General features: G+C 39.6%; 1 long non-coding RNA gene across 1 annotated transcript; it reads right to left on the reverse strand.

The window, feature by feature from the left end:
• Window positions 1-4,447: 4,447 nt before the first annotated feature.
• On the reverse strand, window positions 4,448-10,508 carry LOC146439590 (uncharacterized). The gene is made up of 2 exons (XR_014850846.1): window positions 8,347-10,508; window positions 4,448-7,149 (listed from the first exon to the last, which is right to left on the reverse strand). It is a non-coding gene; the product is annotated as an uncharacterized LOC146439590 (long non-coding RNA).
• Window positions 10,509-16,087: the final 5,579 nt, after the last annotated feature.

Consider the following 16,087-nt stretch of genomic DNA (forward strand, 5'->3'; position numbering starts at 1 on the left):
TAAAGCAGAAACAGAGAACACATAGATAGCCAACTTCTACCACTATAGGCAATTTGTGCCTTGATGTAAGATGCTTGTTGCTGGAGAAATCCCCCAAGACCACTTCTTAACTGAAAACATGTGAGTTCACAAATAGTAATTCTTTCCTTCCTCTCTTTGCCCCATAAACTGTGTATACCACCAGGGAGATCTCCTCACCATCTGCAAGTAGATTGGCATGCACTTTTTAAATTGAGGTTTCAGATCATTATCATAGGAAATGTAAATTTTTAGATCTGAAGCAATAAACCAGATTTGAGGCAATGTATCAAAATTCCTAAAGCTTCGGGTGCTGGCAATACACAATACTACTCAAGGAGGAAGTTTTTCCATAAGGTACTAAGCCAAATTTGTAATGACATACATGGATGAAGGAAAGAACCCTGTGATCCAGTACATCATAATTACATGTATATCTGACAGCATATATGCAGACAGACATACTTTATGTATTGTGCAAAACCAATGTTTTCTGTTCAATATCATTGTTTTCTCCAAGAAAAATCAATTCTAAAATATGTGATACCTGCTACAAACTCAAATTATGAATAGTTTAATTAGTAAAAGTCATCCAAAGCCAATAAAAAAAAATAACTGTTTTCCTCCCTTAAAATAATAAGCATTCTATTACTATTTGGGACAGTACAAAGTAAATATTATCTGTTTTCATTTAAAAATTTGAAGGATGTCTGAAACTCTGAAGATTTCTCTTTTAAAGACAGTGGTGACTTAATTCCTGAATTTTTTTTCTTTACTTCTCATAGTTAATTAGAGACATACATAGTTATCTCTCTCTTCTCATCAGCAGCATGACAATGAGCAGCGACATGAACAGTCCACACTCCTAGCTGCAGTGGAGCAGCCTGTAAACAGAGGAAGCTGTTGGCAGTGGCTGACATGACCTGAGGAGAGAGCTTATGAGTCATGGAGCCTTTGTTGATTTCAAGATTAAGTTTGCACTCTCCATGAGAAGGATTTTCCTCCATCCTTTGCCTCAGGAGGAAAATTGAAACATGAGCCTGTTGGAGTGTGAGCAATGAGGGAGGTCCCCATGCAAATGATTTTTTAAGAAGAAATGAAACAATGTGAAAGCAGTTGATTGCAAATGAGCATTTTGTTCATCTAGAAATTGCTTGTTAGTGCTCACTTTGATACCTCCATTCACTTTTTGAAACATAGAGATTCGAATTTTCAGTCTTGCATTCTACATCTTGATCTATAGCTGCTCAGGTTTTTTGTACTGAAAGTTCCCCAGTTTCATTCTCACTGCAAATTACAAGCTCATTAAATTACCTAAAACACCACTGAAGTTTAGAAGGCAGAACAGAAGAGCTTTCTGATCCCTCCCAGCTTGTAGGAATTTTTTTCTTCCTGAGAATTTGCTATCACATTGGCCTGGGTTCAGTAGCTCTAACAGACAAAGCCAGAACAAGGAAAACGCTCAACTATCCAGACTAAGAAGTAGTTGAAATTTTTTACCGTTTCCATAATTTTACTGTAAAATAAAAAACAATTCGAGTAAGACAGCAAAAAGGCAGTGATCATTACAAGTCCCTTCAAAGACAGTCAGCGACTGTATCTGTACCCTGCCTAGAGATACAGGTCTCTACAGCATGTACCCTTCCCACAGGATTCAGAGGTACAGGAGTGCTGTGGGATTTACCTTCTGGAAGCTCTCAGGATGGGAACTTCACAACAAGAGTAATTTTGTTTCTGTACAGACAGCGAATAGCTGGTGGTACTTCCACAACGTTTAAGTGTTTCCCAGTACCCCCCGGCATACATTTTTGGCTGCTTCCCTGTATCACTGGATGGGTTCAGAAAGGTTGTGTCATGGGTTAACAGATTTTTACTGTACTACCTTTGGAATCAACATTAGCATTTCCATTCTTCACCATAGAGATGACAGATAGCAAATTTCTAGTAAAGCGTTTCATCTCCACCGAGTTGAATTTTTAAAAACTAAATGCTAAAAGCTGAAAAGGTCAAAAGGCCCCCATGATTTAGGAACTAAACCAGTCCCTGTTCCTAATGTGTAAGAGAGAAGATTGTAATAGAAATGAGTTATCCCACATCTATCTATTGCTGCTCCCCACTGTGAGGGGTGGAACAGTGGAATAAAGGGGGAACAGAGCTGCACTCAGTATGGCAACACTTAGGAGAGGCTTTGCATGTATGTGAATTACGGTTTCACTCACAGCTGATGTAAATTGGTGCCAATGACATCATACAGCCCTAAACGATGTCCATCAGGCTGCCTGCTTTCCTGCAGACACACCATCTGTTTCAGTCGAGGGTGCTAGAGGCTTGAGTCAAAGCCTATTGAAGTTACTGGAAAGATTCCCATGAATCTTTGCCTCTGTGACTCATCTGTAGCTTATACAATGCACAAAATGTCAGGCTCACGAACTGCACTGTGCAAACACGACAGCTAAAGCCTAAACAAAACACAAAGCAGCAGTCAGCTCTCTCACACCAGCATATGCCAGGATTTGGTCTGCTGAAACTATCACAGCTGCAGCCGTGTATAGCAGGAGCACACGAGAGAACGATAAAACTCTGAACTGCTGCCTTTTGCTGAGAGTACTTTAGGAGACAAGAGGACTCTCTTAGAGGTAGAGGAATCAGTGGTGCATCTCGAGTGATGTTACCATCAGTGGGGATGATGTGCCTAAAAGGAAAAACATGGGTCACAGCGCCTGAGTAAATCAAACACCACAGGAGAGGTGGGAGGAAAGAATGTCTGAAAGAACAATAAGGCGAGACAGTGGCAGTGAGTAAAATGAGAGGATGACAAAAATAGTCAGCTGTATCTATAGATTTAACTTGTCTTCTCTAAGCAGAGATGACAGCGTTTTTCTTTCTCACAGTTATATAAGGGCACCCTGCTCCCTGCATGGAGCTTCCACTGAAGCCAGTGTGAGTCATTTGTTCAGGCTGCTGGGAAATACATTCCCAGGAGAGCTAATTATTGCATATATCATAACGAGCTTGCAGAAGAGGCTTTATAAACATCTGCCACTGTTTCATTATCTCCAGTTGAGGAAACAGAAGAACTGTCAGCCTAAATGACATGGTTTGGTATTTTCCACTAATTCTGAAAATAAAGCAGTGAAGGGCAAGCCCTGACAAGACATTCAGTTTCCAAATTACTTTCAGGTAAAAAGTGTATTTTAAAATACATGCTAATTTTATCTCCAGTCCCTCATCAGCACATGCAGTTGTTAGGACCTCTTCTCTCACTTTAGGTACAAGAAAAAGAGACAAGCAAAAGCCCCTCCCCAAGCCCTGAATTACTCTCAGACTTGCATAAAAAAACCCCAAACACTCCAGTGCTTATCGTTCAGCAGAACTCAATGAGGTGAGAAACATAAAATTTAAATGTATAAAGCCAGAAAAACAGGAATGAGGTTGTATTAAGGACAATGCTCATGTTCTGCACTCCATAGATTAAAAACACTATTTGCCTAAAATTTATGGCCCAAAAGTTTATGACTAGAACTTGTCCTGTCTGAAAAGTCTTACTTATATTACATTTATAAATCTTTAAAGCCTGAGTCTGCTTGTGATTTAATCAAGATCTTTAAGTGATCAAATCCTTTTATTCATTAAGTACTGGACATGAGCCTTATGTATGGCAATTGAGGTGTCTGTCCCAGCATTAGCAACAGTAGAGGCTCCATGGCAATCCTGAGCATTAAGCTCTTCCCTCCTATAATAAATACAATGTATGTTCTTACTTTCTCATTCCAGGAGGAAGAGTGAGAGGCTACAGGTGGGAAAAAGCAAAAGGACTTCAGAAATCAGTGAGATGGAAAACAAAGTCAAAATCACAAGCAGAATACCTAATCCTGAAACTAAACTCTGGGATTTGCAGCAGAATCTTTCTGGATTAGTGGTTCTTTATATGCCTCATACTCAAGAAATCCCTTCTTCTTGGTGGGTGAGAAAGTGTTGTGTGAAACTGCTTGTCTTCATGTGGTTTGCAACATGCTGAGGCAGTAACATCTCTCACTAGGTGCAGCCTGCTGAAAAATAGGGTTGCGAGAAAAACTTGCACTCTTCATTTTCTTGTACCAGATAGTGAGGGTTAAATAAAAATTATAATTCATAATAAATATGTGACAAAAAATAAGAAAGGGAATAGGGATTATGTGATTTTTCCCAGGCTAACAATGTTTCTCTTAGTTTGTCAGTTGTCCTGTGAAAGCCTTCCTTGTATAGACTTTCCTGAAAATGTGTCAGAGGAAGATGCAGCAACACACCTGTCCCCTGTACAGCTTGCCTTTTAGGCAGTACAGTCACACAAAAGCAAAGCAGTCCTTATTCAGCAGAGCAAGGCAGCCGAACAGATTTACTGGCTCAATAGTTATTAAAAAAATAATCAAGCTGATCTATTTAGCTGTCATAAGCTTCAGCATCTGGACAGTTTTATCTTTTTAACACTATGTTGACTTTTACACAGTAACAAAACAATTCAAGACAGAAATCCAGCAAATCTAGAACATGATACATAAATAGAAAAGAAAATAGACTCAAGGACTAAAATGACTATGGATACCACCTTTTACTATGGTTGCCTTGGACTGAGCCACATTACCTTGGAAAACCATGGAACTGAACAAAATACACTATTTGCTTTTTGTTTTGTACAAACACTTTCTGAAGTCCTTTCCATATCTCTATATTCTGACCGTGTACCAGTGTAAGTGAGAAGTTACTCCAAAGAAATCAACTGATGTTAACTGGAATAGGAAAAACGAGAATTAAGTTCAATAAAGCAGTAGCTGTATCTACCCCTAGGGCATTTCTAACACAAGAACTTATGGTGTCCTTTCAAACACTGTTCATGGATGAGAAATCCACTCTACTTCCCTTTTGTCACAAACTGAGAATCCAGCAAATACAGAAAGGCGTTTTCCCAGTTCCAGGAAGGTCGCTAGTTAGAGCAGGTTTGGACACAACTCAGATCTGGCTTTCTCCTTTAAGTAATGTTAATAGGCCTAAAATTTTCTAATTTAAAAATATTCTGGAACAAAAATGTCATTCTGCACTGTGTAGCAAGTATCTGGGACCCTCTGTTACATTTTTTACTACTTACGAATCCACATGCCTCAAAATTACCTGCGAAAACATTGGCATCAGACATTATCTGGCCAAACTGGAAGAAGTCCAAGTCCTATCAAATATATAGCATTGGCTGCACCTGTATTTTACCACTGTATTTATAGAGCAGGGATATGGAAAGATTTAATCATGGAAAAAACACACTCTTATTATGGCTTGACCAATTCAGAAATTATAGTCCGCACTCAAACTGCTCAAAGGATTGTCTGACGTGTCCTGTTTAAGAGAAGATCCTCCTTGAAGCTGTATTTCCCTTTTTGTCCCAGTTTTTTTTTTTTTCTTTTCTTTTTTCCCTGCAGTTTGCTTTCTCAGCAGAAGGGATATAAAGACATAGGATACTCAACTGAGCTGGGCAAGCCTGTGATGATGGATGATGGGACTAGGTGCCAAAAACTTGTACGCAGTGCAGCACTCTGACAGAAAAACCCTGGGAATGAGTGCCCTGCTGTAAGGCACTGCCTGGATGAGGCTTTTTCAGAACAAAGCACAGCATCGTGGGTCCCCATGTTTGAAAAAAGCCTAATTCATGTTGGAAGAAATGCAGAGAAAGATGCTGGGGATGCAAAACCATCCTATAAGAGGAGACTAAACCAGCTAAGCTTGTTTCATTTAAAAAAGCCTGTGAGGGCACATGACCACTTTTTGAAAAAACACTGGAAAGAAACATGAAGAGGGGGAAAGAAAGGTTTAAGCAATGGCATAATGTTGGCATAAGAAGATGTGGCTGTGAACCAGCCACATATAAATTTAGGACTGGAGTTTGGGAATTATTTCTGTATCAATAAGTGTTCAATAAAGTGATGCTCTGGTACAGACTTCCAGTCAGGAACAGTGACTGGAAAAGGCCTAATCAGCTTTAAGATGAAGCTTGATAAATCCTTTAAAAGGATAATAGGACAAGGCTGCCCATGATGGCAGACAACTGGACTCAGTTCTAGAAGATTTCTCCACCCAATAAGCTCCCAGACAATTGCTAAACACTATATCAAATTTGCTAAACTCTGTGCAGTATTTAGCCAAGAAATGCACACTTAATTCAGTTATTGGCTTAAAAATATTGATATTTCAAAGTGCCATATATGAAAAGCCTTTTGCATAGAAAGAAATTGAATGGCATGGTAGTGTTGAGACCAAATTATCTCTAATTTTCTCAATTTGTATCATCCCTTATTTCCAAATATTTATATGATCCTATTATTGTAGTTAAACCTTCCATTACTATTTTGCAAGATGTTGGTAATTACTCTCATTATTTTGTGGCTATAATACAAAACACAAAGGGGTTAATTTATTCATTAATTAATAAGGCATGTTGTAATGCCCAGAACTACTCAATGAGAAAGATCTTTTAAATCACTGCACCCAGAATTTGTAACCTCTCTCTGGAACCCTGGAGTGGAAAAACAACTAGGTCAGCCACCTCAGAGTTATTGAAGCCCTGGCTCAAGGACCATTGATGACGCTCCAGAAGAAGGAGATGTTTTCAATTTAATTTTTTTTTCTTAACTACATTGCCATTCAATTGGCTCAGTACCATCAACAGCCTTATAATCCCTGCTTGATAAAGGAAGGTGGATGAAAATCTTGGGAGACTTGAAAGGCCAAGGTGCTTTAAGGTGGGACATTATTCATTGCAACAGCTTCCTAATAAGCACAGTGGTCAATCCTGAACGGACACCTCAATCCCTCTCCTAAGGAAGATTTGGGATTTTTTTTTTTTCCCCATGACTGGAACAAACAATAGGGGGTTAAACATGTGAAAAATATCTTTTGCAGAGTTTCAGTGAGATCAGATGCATCACAGATGTGAACCTTCTCCATTCCAATGGCTCCACTGTGGCCTGACTGGCCAGTGGGCAGGTACTCCATGCCCTGCCAAGGCTGTGGGACATGTTGGTAAACCAGGATACAGACAGCCTGATGTGGCAGCTGGTCCCAATGGGCTGCCAGGAAGATGGACTGACTGACATGCAGGGGAGTGTTCTAGGAGAAAAAAAAAAATCAACATTTTGGGGTTTGTTGCGCATTTACTGGAATCAGCATTTTCATAACAGGTTGCTTTGTTGGAACTTTGTTTCCATAAGGAGCTAGGTAATGAAAGGATCACTAACTATCCTCAGTATTACTGCTGGCAGTTGCTGGTACAGAGCAGAACAAAGGTTATTTCACCAGTCTGAGCTCCTCTCTGCCTGTCTGAGTCTCTCAGATTGCCAATGTTAAGTTTCATTCATAATGTCCTTCATAACCATTCATAGTGTTCATTCATAATAACTTTTGTTCACAAAAACTAACAACAATTGCTGCAATATATATTACTGATAGAAATGAACTTAACTCTATTTCAATTCAGCTTTTCAGGAGATTAGCTGTGAAAAGCTGTGTGAAGCATAGCACTGTCCAGGGACCCGTAAACTAAAGATTGCATAGGGCCTAGATGCCTTAATGCAGAGTCATCTCAGTAGCATGATAGCTGCTGAAAGCTCTAAGACAGATTAAAGAAATGATAGCAGCTTCCTTAGAACAGCTGTTTTTCAATCACCCAGAAAGTCTTTTTGGGACAATGCCATCCCAACGGGTACCTCTTCACCATTTTTGGCCAGATTATGGCATGTCTCTGTTTGTTTTCTGCTGCTCTTTTGTTAGTAATGGGAAGACAAGGGTTCTACTACCAGAGCTGGCTGTTCCTCTGTTTTTGTTCCATATTCTACTAACATTTTACTTTCTGAACCCTCTGTACTTCCTGCTGTTATCATTCAAATTCACAATCCACACAGATTCTGCAGGGAACGTGCAAGTTACATTCCTGTGTAGTGAAGGGATCACAGCAGGAGTTCTGCGGGTGCAAACCCTGCCCAGCCCCTCCCTGCTCCAAGCTCTCCCCGGCTGCCCCCGCTTCAGGTTTGAGAATCTCAGAGCTGTGGAAAAGGCATTCTGTGTCCATAGGCTACCACCTAGCGGTATGTACTGCTCTCACACAGACTGCCGTGGGACTAATTCCCTACAGCTTGCTGGGTTCTCAGGCTCCTAAACTTTATCTCACGGTTTCTGGGTGAAGTCTGGAAAAAAGGCATTGCTTGTGCATGTAGCCAGGTATGGCTCCTGTAGCACCTTCGGGCTGCTCCCTTCTTGCTGACAGTGGTGTTTCCCTAGGCCACCGTGAACAGCAGCATCGATTCTCACCCTTGCTTTTTCCCCCAACTGGCTGGCTGTCCCACGGGAAGCTCTGCCCAAACCATCAGTCCCTGCTGCAGCAGACAGGGCCAAATCTGTGGCTGGGGAGAGACCTGAAAGTACTGCCTCAGTAGAACCTGAAGGAAAAAGCAGACAATAGGGAATGCCTTCAGCTGAAGAAGGGCTCATTATCTAACACACCACCAGCAAAGAAGTTCTATCTCTACTCATTTTCAGGGCCGGCACTAGAAGGTGTGGATAACGTATTAAGCTAAAGACACTGTAACATTTTAACCATTACACATTTTTGAAGATTTGAGAATGCTATGTTTTGCTCTGATGCTGTGCTGGCTGAGAAACCAGAGAACAGCGGGTGCCTGAAAACACTCCCCAAAATACAGAGGTGAAGAACGTTGCACAAAAAACAAGTGTTGCAATAGGACAAAATACAAGATCAGATTCTGCTCTGTGATTTATCAGTGCATATATGCCATTGCACTGCATTCATATTTGATGCTGAGATGAGGCATATGAGTACTGACCTTAAATATTTCCTTTCTGACTAAAATTAACCCTCTTTGCTTTTTATTTGCTAGTCATCAGATTTTAAAATTGAAATTACAAAAATGTTAATCATCCCACCAGCTAAAATATGTGGTGAAAATATGCAATAGTGCAGAACTCTATCTAACCTCAACATTCTTTAGAAGAAAAGTAGAGAATTTTTTACAAAAGTTCTTAACATTTTGTTTCATCTGATTTTGCAACTTAGCAGATTTTCATCATCCAAGGATCACAGCCCACTAGCTGGGGATTGTAGTGAAGTATAGGACACTTACATTTATGCAATGTATTTCTAAAACTTCCTGTTTTCTCTACTATGTATTTTTTGTCCTTGTTTCAAAAACTTTTACAGGCAAAAGGCTGACTTTCTACTTCTCTTCCTGTGCTTTTACACTGCCTCCCCTGTTACTTCAGAAAAACCTTCCTCTTGCAAGTTACTAACCACACCACTGGTACACTTTAAAATCATGTCCTTCCCTAACGCATCCTGCTGACTCTAACCCAATAAAAGAGCTAGGCATTGAAGGCTATGGACACAATTTTTACCCTGTTTCTGTTCATCTGGCCCAGCTCCAGCATGCTGTTTGGGCTCACCTACCTATCACACATCTTGTTGAAGCATGTAACCCTCCATGGATGATGCTGTAATTTTTCTGATGTATTTGTTTTATCTCACATGCATATACACATGGGCTGGAATTTAAATCAAATCACATCAGACAAAGCTCCTCATTGCCTTAAGTTTGATAACCTTTTTCTAGGCAGCAGAGATTTCCCTATCTTTCATTTAGAGAAGGGCTGTGAAGAGTTCCATTTGTTTAAAATGCACAAGGGCCCAAAGATTTTCTATCACCTACTCCTCCATCTTCAAGAATCTGGACGTAACCCTAAAATCTGTGTGACATCTTGTTCATTCAGAAGTCTTTTGTGTCTAAGTGTGGAACAGACAGACTTACTGAGCAGGCAGTAGAGCTGTAGCTTGTGACTGTTGCTGCCAGTGGAGCAGCCATCATGGGCATATCCAGAGAGCCTTTCTCCTCCTTTACCTCCTCACATTAGAGTGACTAAGACTGCATCTGCCTCAGTTCTGACAAAAAGCAATTCTGCAACCCTTCTCATACTCATGGTCTAAAGTTGATCCTGACAGTAAAGCCATGGGGTGAGAAGCCACTATTTTCCCAATTTTAAAGCAAAAGAAATGAGCAAGTCATGTTGTCTTGTCACAAAACTACCAACAGAAAAGGTCTGAGCGCAAAGCTTTGTGCTCAAGCTTTGAACATGGGATGCTCAGCAGTCTCTCATGCAACACTTGACTTTCACGAGAACTAAGACACATAATATTTCTGAAACTACCAATTATTTCTTCACAGGCCTGTAAAAGTTTTACCAAGCACAGCTTGTAATTCTGTACACTATTCCAGCATCAAATGCACCCACAGAAGACCACAGAGCAAAGCAGAGGAATCAGACAGATCTTTATCCAATCCCCGAACAATGCCACAAAACTTTAAACCACACAATAACCCCCAGACCTCTCACTCTAACAGGCACTAACCACCAAACCTTTTCCCTCTCTAACAACTTCTGCTCAGTAGATGATAAATACTCCCAAAATCAGAGCAGCTGGTTTTAATTCGTAATTGAATTAAATTGAATTTTTCGCACCTGTGCCTTAAAACTGTTTCCCCAGAGCTGTTTGCTCTAATAAATCACAGCTTCCCACAAATCCAAGTTCTTTCAAAGAACAGGGATTGTCAGCGATTTAATCTCTGTATCAGATCAGTTTGTTCATTGAGCTCCTCAGCCAAGGAAAGCATCAAAAACAACTTGCTAGAGCTGCACAAAAACAAGCAGCTGCCAGCAAGACTATGAAAGGAGGATAGGTTTGGGGCAAGCTTCCTGATGTTGGGCTGGAGAGAGATGGTTGTTGCTGGGTGTGTGAAAACCTGCAGCTGTGTAAGACTGCTGTTGTATTGATATTTCCTAAGAATGTAGAAAAGGCCATTCAAAGTGCTAGCAGTAAGTCTGGGTGCCCCTGGGCAGTCCCACAAGGACTGGCTGAGGATGGGCTTTCACAGGTGCCTCTCAGGAAAAAGTAAGGGAGCATCGTAGCACCACTGGGATGTTTAACACTTGATGCTGTGGATATTTTTTTCCTAGTGCTAATGGGACTGATTAAACTAGTTGTGTTTCCTGTATAAAGGAAAGTAGAAGCTATATTTTAAGGTTTGGGTTGGTTTTTTTAACATAAAGTTATGCTGGAGCTATACTAAATAAATGTTTTAAATTTACTTCACTAGTTACATAATCTCAACTTTACATGTGGTTCATTAGAGGCACTGGATAAAGCAGGACTCCATCTACTGCGATTTCTCATACATAATTGTTTATGCAAGAGTTCTCATTTCTTCTGCTTTTGTGTGCAGAACCTGCCTAACACATTTACTTCAAGACAGAGGTTCATGTCCCAAGTTTTCTGTGCATAGCCTAGAGGTCTGGTAAAAGATAAGGGTCTTTTCATAAAAGAGAATGAGATCCAGCTGCGAAGTTTCAAATTTCAGCCCCTCTTCATGGAATTTGGACTGGAGTTCACAGTTCTTAAATTGCACTTCCTTGTTTGGATACTGTAAATTAGCTGGTCTGCTCTTTGGGACAGCTCTTTTTTGTTCTCAGCAGTTCTGATATTAAATGCCAATTTAAGACCTTTGGGCTTCCAAACAGTAACCTTGCCTTTCACTTAGCTGTTGAAGAGTAAAGGATTGTCATACAGTGAAGTAAAGCAATCGAAATACATTGCTAACAGGTGACATCTATTTCTGTTGGGAGACATGTCCAGTGAGAAAGGCATAGACTTTGTATCACCATCCTGTGCTTGAAAGAAACATGCATTTTAGAGAGGAAAGGGATGAGTTTCAATTTTACTATTCTTCAGTTTTAGCATATTTTGACAAATATTCATCATTGACATCCCTGAGACCTTGCAGACCTCAAGAAAAGAAAGTATCTAGTACGGTTCTTGGCCTTAGTAACTACTAGCAATACAAAACTGAATAACTAAGGCTGAGATTTGTTCTTTTTTTTTAATTAAAAAAAATTTTAAAATTGACTTTGTTATGCTAAGCAGAGAGCAAGACAAGAAATCTACACTATCAGCCAAGAACCTCCACAACTCATCCATCATGCTGTGCTAGCCAACAGAAAATTAGTTACTCAATATCTTATTTGCAGTGTATAAGCAAAGAAAAAACAAAAGTAATATCTTGTTTACAAAAAAATGGGCAAATGGCACTAAAGCCTTTAACAAATGTTTGTTTGCAAAAACAATATCCAAAGCAAACACTGAATTGTCTATTGCATTTTTAAGACACTGCACTCTCCAATAACCTCAGAACTAAAATATGAAGTTTTAACCAAATACTAGGAAAACATGTGTTGCAAATGCTAAGAAGTACTTTCCTTGCAAAGTTGTTCTAAATACTGCGCTCAAATACTTCATGCTTTTAAATCAGAGCAGACAAAAGCAAAAACACAAAACACCAAACCCAAACCCCAACAAAAATTTCATGCACACTTAGGAACCAACTGGTTTTAAATGCATTACTGAATTCCACACATCAGACCACTCCTAAAAAAGATATTGATTGATCACATGCATTAGAAAATAATTTCAAATTATAAAAACCCTCTTGAGGGCTGCAAATTACTAACAGATTATTTGATAAGAAGTTGACATTTAATTTCCTGAGTTTGTGAGTCAGTACAAAAAGTAAATTTTTCATTTGTGAACACAAAAGGATCCTCACTAAGAAGCTGAGCACTGTGAGCATTTGAATAACCCCCAGAGAAATGATCAACATGATTGTAATCAGATTATTTTTGATCTTCTGCCACTAGATGGTGTCCAGTTACCTGAGCTGTAACCACAGCTGCATTAATCAAGAATTGCAGAATTCTTGCTCTTACAGCTTTTGCTAATATTTTGGGTAAGCTATTTTCAAGGGACATTTGGCTTTTCAAGTCTTACTTTTGATCTCTGTATGGTCTTTTAAATGGGAAATGATGAAGTCTTTGATGAGGATTCTTGCATAAACAGAAGCAACGAACTACAGAGCACTTCAACTGCAATCAAGGAAATGCGAGCCAAGCTTGAAGCAATGCAAAATATCTTTTAGAAAAGTAAAGGGGAGAACAAAAAGGACAGTAATGAAAAGTCCAGAGGGCAAAATCCAGCACCACTGTCCAACTTAGGAAGCATCAAAGGATCATGAAAATCAGTCTGAATTAAAATGAAACCCTTCCTGTGTGTGTTGTGCAGTTTGGTGTTGTGGTGTTTTACCTCTCATTTGAAAGCTACTGCAGAGCCATAGTGTTGAGAGGAAAGCTGCAAGAAAAAGAAAGGGTATGAGAAAGATATTGGGGTCCAGGCTCGAACGTGTATTGGAAGGGTGCATTCTCTCTTTTGCCTTTACTCCTGTTTTTACCCTAAACAAACCAAAGACAAACAAAACTGCAATGCTTCAATCTCTTCTCAGATCTGCTAATAAACGAGGCACCAGGGGGCCTCAGTCATTCACTAGCAAGAAAACCAGGGCACATTAACTCTTTACCTGCTGAATTAATACATTTCAAAGACTTCATTTAGCAAGACAGGCAAAAGAGAGAAGTAATAGAAAAGGAGCATTAAAATTCAGCTATGTAGAAAATTGCAGTAAAATTATGAGAAAATGCGACTCAAACTCACGTTTTGCTGTTTGCACGGCAAGTCTCAAAGTGTGGTTTCATGGTGGAAAAACAACAAATCCCCCTCACTACTGTCAAAATGGGGGATGGAGTGATTTAAAATTGAATTTCAAAAAATGCATTTGGTACCTTTTTTTCAGCTCTAGTGTTGAGAGGTGTTTAGAGCTACCTATGCCATATGTGAAGGAAGTCAAGTCAGTGATGAAACTCATGATTTCAGGGCTGTTTAGCTGTAATTTAAGAGAGCACTCTGAGTTTTTCTTCAGTGATATTGCACATAGAAGCACAAAGTAGACTCTTATTCTATAACAGTATTACAAATCAGAGCACCCACTGCAAGCTGTTTTCACTGATGTCAGTCAGGTTGCATGTAGTCTCTCCTACACATCTGGAGCTTGTAACTTTTAGCACACTTGAAACCATTCAACAGCTGCCTGGCAATGAGATTAATTCAAAGTAACTCATATTTTCTACAGAATAACTTCAATTTAACTTTTTTTCCTTCTATAAAACACTAGAATTACAGCCATTTGAGTGCTGTAAGGAGACTACACAGCAAAGTAATAGAGTCGTGGGATCCAAATACAAACAGCCTAAGAAAACCCCAAACCTTCTCTGATGCCCAATCTATTTTCCATTTGAGGCAGCTGCAGCTGGATGCATCTTGGGAGTTCAAGGCAGCACAGTGATCCAAGATACAAAGAATAAAACATTGTTCTCTTGCACAACTCTGGGAAGCTTCTCAAATCATGAAAACAAACAGAGAAAACTGTACTTGAAGGCTCTCCCTTTGGAATTAGTAACTTACCTAACCACCTGAAATGCTGAATCAGAAATTATTGTAACTTAAGTGATACCAGGCAATTTTGTGTTAAGAAAATTGTACCTGAGCCATGAGCAATATTGTGTCTAACGTGAGGATATTAAACTGTAGTTAGATGGCTATTTAGCTGATTACACTAATACAATACTTAAAGTTTAAAACTTTGCTTGTGTTTTGCAACTTAAGGGTATATATTGGCAATAAAGAATAAATTCCGAGACTTGCCTGAAAGTATACTGCACTCAGAAGTATTTTGCTGCTGAATGTTTTGGTATCTCATGACTGACTGTCTTTAAAACATTTAATGAGACCAATGGCAACCCAGAGTAGAACGATTGCAGAAACCGAAGTACAGATAGACACGGAATATAAGAGATCTCATCTCTTGGCAAAGCATAACCTTCTGTGATACAGCAGTAGTTCTTCATTTTCCAAACCCATTATTATATCTCAGATTGCTGTATTAAAATAATTATTTTGTTCATATTATGCCTTGTTAGTAATTGAGATTACAATCTTTAATGTGTGTTTCATAAGGTTCCATTTCCTGCAACAACATTAATCCTGACTTCACTTCAACATAATATCAGTCATATGGATGAAGGTCCTTCTTGTTCTACTGATCTTTTAAGAAAACACTTAGCCTCCATTCCACATTTGCAGCACATGTATCTTTGCAGAAAAGTCAGGTGAGCTGCTGACCTAATATCTGCATTAATAGCCTTGCTTTTAACCACCTAAATGTTGAAATTTTCACATCCCACTACAGAGTTTGCAGCTGCTGATGTCACTTTATGCCAAGTATTTGTAAGCAGAGAGTAATTTGACACTGAACCACACTGGTAGCCATCACTGCTCAGTGAATCACATGAAAGGAATGAGGAGCAGATCCAGAATGGGTCTTACTCATCATAGATGTGGCAGAGACCCTCACATCCCCTCCTGCACAGCCAGTCACTACAAGGTCCAAATTTCACCTGGTGCATACCCTGCTCAATAATTTGACCCTGTCTATGGCCCAGCAGAACTCCAGAGGAAACATTTTTTAATGTGTCTCACACCATCCTTCCCAGTGAAGCTCCCTTTAAAAACACCTGTCTTCCTGTATCCAAAAGCCTTTCAGCTGCACTTTGGCAGTAGGAAGACTCCTGTGTTCACGCTGAAGTTCTAAAATTCACGCCAAAGTTCTAAAGTTGCAGTTTGGTGCATTAATTTCCCTCACACATGAGACTTCTCTCAGTCCTAGGGCTTTCAGGGGAGAGGTGCAGCAGTTTTAAGAATTCATTAGATCTAAGAAACAAAACCAGGACCAGCAAACAGACGTGTTATTTTGAGTGTTGGAGTAGGGCTTCTACAAGGCAGAAATGCCAAGAGCCATGAAGAATGACCAGGAAAAGAAACAACACCAATTATCCCAGCTTGCCATACACATAAACCCTAAAGGCAAGCTTAGTGTAAGTCTTCTACTACCTAAATAAAGGACCTAGAACCAAACCCTTTGCATAGGTTCACAGGGAAATAACAAAAAGCAATGGACACTAGTTGCATAAAAGGAAATTCCCTGGAGATGCAACTCCTGGACCTGGAGATGCAACAGCCTCTCTGGACAACATCTCAGCACTG

Source organism: Lichenostomus cassidix, chromosome 3, assembly GCF_008360975.1.
Source record: "Lichenostomus cassidix isolate B80296 chromosome 3, HeHo_3.0, whole genome shotgun sequence".
NCBI lineage: Eukaryota > Metazoa > Chordata > Aves > Passeriformes > Meliphagidae > Lichenostomus > Lichenostomus cassidix.